General features: G+C 40.9%; 1 non-coding gene across 1 annotated transcript; it reads right to left on the bottom strand.

Annotated features, from left to right (window-relative positions):
- Positions 1-50: 50 nt before the first annotated feature.
- Positions 51-212, bottom strand: LOC114579389. The gene has a single exon (XR_003700331.1). It is a non-coding gene; the product is annotated as a U1 spliceosomal RNA (small nuclear RNA).
- Positions 213-4803: the final 4591 nt, after the last annotated feature.

The raw sequence follows: 4803 nt of genomic DNA, 5'->3' as shown, positions 1-4803 counted from the left end.
TTACAAAATAGAAAAAAATAATAATTATAAAAAAAATTAAATTTAATTAAGTAGGGGCCGCGCGAACGCGAACCCCCCTGCCACAAATTATGACGTCCACTCTACCACTTGGGCAGATGGTAGATCAGAGCCCCTTCAAAGTGCAATGAAGGTCTCTAATCTAGGCCACAGGCATTCATGATCACCCGTAAAGACCCCGTCCAGGTAAGTATGGAGCTCAGGCTTTGGGTTTTTTCTTAAATACAAAAGTGAGGGACGCGCTGTTTTGATGTAGGCGATGTGGGACTAAATGGGGTAGTGCTATTCCTCTTCCCTCCTGTTGATTTATAGTTAGAAACCAACGCATTCTGAAAAGTGTTGGTGGGAAAAGAAATTAGTGATGTATATTTTTAGTAAATAAAACCGTTTGCCTTAATCAAGCATCTATATAATTTTTTTTTATTTTTTAAATTTTTATAATAATTAAAATGCTATATTATTTGAATAATTTATTTAATATTTATTTGAAGTTGTTGATTGAGAGGTAAATAATTATAATTTTTTAAAAAAAATTTCAAAATGAATTTGATTTTTATTTTATTTTTTTTTTTATGAATTTGATAATGTGGATGATGGTTGTATGTTATGGCTATAACATTCAAAATGGGAAACTATTTTGGAAAGAAAAATAAATTTATGTATGTGCTTCTATCAAGAGATAATTAAGCATAAGATATTGAAATCATGTACAATTACATATTTAATACAACAATAATAATAAGCATTTATTTGATTAAGCAACAATGACGAGAACACGAAAAAGCAATTGCATATTTAGGTTTCGTTTGGGGCGGCTTTATTACTGCTTTCTAAAGCAGCTTAGTTGTACAAAAAAAAAAAAAAAAGTTTGTACTAAAAATTTGTTTTAGAAAGTAGTAAGAAAGTTGTCTCAAACGAAGTCTTAATATTCACCCAAAAAAAGAACTATTGAATAGATGCAATTGCCCTTATTACTACTAAAATATTAAGAAATTGATAAAATAAAAAAAATATGCATAGACTTTTTGTAATTTGACTAAGGGTCATTTATCTAATTTATAAACTCATCTAATTTGTCTTTCATCATTCATCTATGTAGGTTTTTATTTTTCATATTCAATCCTATAGTCAAATGCTTAGTAATAGAAAGTAATTACCTTTTATTTAGTATTTAGTTGTATAACATATATGATGGGTGGTAGGAGGGTCACTTAGGAGGAAGAACACTTCTATTTGCAGTTGGTGTATTGGAATTTAAAAATCTCTTAAATCATGATTTTGTGCATGCTTTCAAACAATTAATCAATGGGACATCCTAGCTAATTAATTGCGCTTAATATTTTGAGAACATAAAGGCATAATGGAGAAATTATTTTGTGCGGATACCAGACAGTCTGGAGACCAATTAGTATTAGAATATAAACATATCTGTCTTTAGTTATTTGCCTTATTTTGCCATTGTAGTCATCTATATATAACTTGTAACTCATGTACACTTATTTCATTCAATACATTTTTCTCTCCTTTACGTTTAGCTTCTTGTTCTCTGTTCCTCTCTTCGCTTCCTCTCTTATCCGCCCGTGACTTCGTCATGGTATCAAGAGCCACCACTGTGGATCAAGAATCCACCAGTTCTATCCCTCCCACCTCTGCCGCACTCATGGCATCCACCTCCACTTCCTACAACATTCCGGCCAACCTCAAATTTCTTGTTTCCAACATCAAGAACCTCATTCCCTACCCCCTCACCGTCGACAACTATCCCATTTGGCGTACCCAAATTCTACAACAATTTCTTGCAAATGACTACGCCGGGCATCTCACCGGAAAAGCAGCTCCTCCAGAGGACACCTCCACCGCAGACTACAATCTCTGGCACACGGCAGATAGTAATCTTATCTCAGCCCTTTTCTCTACCATTTCCCAATCAATTCTCCCGTACATCATTACCTCCACCACCGCGCATGAGGCTTGGACGGTTCTTGAACGACGTTTATAACCCACAAGCCGATCCCGTGTTATCCAGTTAAAGAACGAACTTTATCACGTTCAACTCAAAGATCTGAGCATTCAACAACATCTTTCCAACATAAAAACAATTGTGGACAACATTTCTGCTTCGGGATCCAAGATAGATCCTGAAGATACGATCATCCACATTCTCAACGGTCTACCTCCCACCTATAATTCTTTCAAGACCTCAATTCGCACATCTCAACTACCTCTGGATCTGGACACATTCTACGCCCTGCTTTGCAACGAAGAAATTCATCTGCAGCAAGAATCGCTCAAAGACCAGTCCACTGGTTCGGCCGCCAACGCCCTCTATGCTGCTTCGTCCAACCAATACAAAGGTAGAAATCAGAAAAGTTCACTAAGGGCAGACCGGCTCCAGCCTCATCTGCTAATCCAGTGAACACATACACTTCAAATTCGGCACCAGCAGCACAACGGCCTCTGTGCCAAATATGCGGCAAAACTGGACATGTCGCACTAAATTGCTGGCACATATGTAATTTCAAATACGCCCCGACGGTCACTCATCCTCCTCGAGCGTTTCTTGCAAATTCCTCTCCGGCGAACACCCAAGATTGGGTACTGGACACCAGCGCATCTGCACACCTGACGCCGGACAGCAGCAGTCTTCAGAACTCCAACCCCTACCACGGTCAGGATTCTGTCTCCATACCAAACGATACACCTCTCTCGATTCAAAACTCTGGCCAATGCCTTCTTCCTCTTCCCGACACACCACGTAAGCTTCAACTTCGTAATCTACTTCACGTCCCTTCTTTAACTCACAACTTACTCTCTGTTTCAAAGCTAACCGCAGATAACAATATTTCTATATGCTTTGACTCTAATGGATTTGAAATCAAGGATCTGCAGGATCGACGCTCGCTTCTTCGTGGGCGTCTTCATAACGGACTTTACCAGATTCAACCATCTTCGGCCCAGTCGCACACTGCCCTCTCGGCCATCACAAAGAATTCTCATCTCTGTCACTCAAGGCTGGGTCACCCGAACCTCAAACTCATGCCGCATCTAGCTCAGTACATACCCGATCTTCACAAGATGTCTCACTCCTTTATTTGCACATCTTGTAATATGGCCAAAAGCCACAAACAGCATTTTAATAAAAGTTTTTCTACTACTACTTCTCCTTTTTCTTTAATTCACAGCGACGTCTGGGGTCCTGCTCCGATCAATTCGACCGAAGGATACCGATATTACATTGTCTTTATAGATGATTTCACTCGTTACTCTTGGCTTTATTTCATGCATACTAAGCAGGAATCACTATCCAAATTCAAAATTATGTGCAATTACATTAAAACTCAATATAATCAAACTCCAAAGATTCTCCGGTTCGACGGCGGCGGCGAATATACTAGCAACGAATTCAACCGATACCTCCTTGACAACGGCATCGCTGATTAGTTTAGCTGCCCTCACACCCCGGAGCAGAATGGTCTCGCCGAACGTAAGCACATGCACCTTCTTGAGCTAACCCGCACTCTCCTCCACGCCGCCAGCCTCCCTAATAAGTACTGGGTCGACGCCCTCTCCACAGCACATTACCTCATAAACCGTCTACCTTCAACCTCGCTCTCGCTTCAATCACCACATCAACGGTTTCATGGTAAACCACCAACCTATACCCATTTACGCACTTTTTGATTCCTCTGTTTCCCGTGGCTACGACCTTACACTACAAACAAATTTGAACCAAGATCCCAAGAATGTGTCCTTCTTGGGTACTCATCGCAGCACAAGGGATATAAATGTCTCAACCTCGTCACCGGCAAAACTATAATCTCTCGGCATGTGGTTTTTTACGAGACAACCTTTCCCTTCAATTCCAATACCCAGTCCCCATCCAAGAACATGACTGCCTCTGCAAATCACATTTCACCTCTCCTTCTCACTCCGGCTTCAGTTCACACCTCTCCTCAGAACTCACATTCACCAACTCATCTTCCCACATCTACGCATCATCACACTCCCACCATCTCTCATAATGCACGGAATACTTCTGTCACCACGCCCATCATACTGAGTACTTCCTCTACCACAGCCGCTCAACACCATACTACCGCGCCTCATCCCACTCACCACATCCAAACTCGACTCAAAGCGGGAATTTCTAAACCAAAGCAATTCTTTAATCTCTTCAGTCATACACCTTGTAATATCAGTTCTGCTCCAGGTTCGTCCGGGACGAAGTTGGATCGTCTGGGACGATCGATACAAGTATGTTCAGAATGGCGAAAATTGGGCAGTTCGTCCGGGACGAAATGTGGGATCGTCTGGACGAAAATTTTCCAGAGCCCAAGTCGTCCTGAGACGATAATTCATTTCGTCTGGACGAGAATTTTTCAGAGCCCAGATCGTACCGGGACGAAGTGCGATCGTCCAGGACGATCTGAGTATTTTAAAGAGGAAATGAGATATTTTGAAGAGAGAGAAAAAAAATATCAGAAATTCCATCCGTGAGAAAAGGAAAAAGAGGAAAAAGGAAAAGTTGATTTCGGGAAGCCGCGGGTCCGTTTTCGTTCGTCGAGACTGTTGAGGATTTTGCTGTACGCAAGGTAAGGCACAATCCGACTTTCTCAATTTTCAGAACCGTCGCTGTTGGCGGTATTTTCTGTCCGAAGTTCGTTTTTGTTAGCGATTTTCGTCCGTATTTTCGGACTGGTTTAGTTTTTACCGCGTAACTTTCTGTATGTTGTTGACGTGCCGGGTGTGCACATTTTGAATATATTTTGGAGATTTTTGTCCGGA

Source organism: Dendrobium catenatum, unplaced genomic scaffold, assembly GCF_001605985.2.
Source record: "Dendrobium catenatum unplaced genomic scaffold, ASM160598v2 fragScaff_scaffold_365, whole genome shotgun sequence".
NCBI lineage: Eukaryota > Viridiplantae > Streptophyta > Magnoliopsida > Asparagales > Orchidaceae > Dendrobium > Dendrobium catenatum.
The sequence above is the reverse complement of the archived record's forward strand: the minus strand, read 5'-3'. Positions and strand labels throughout refer to the sequence as shown.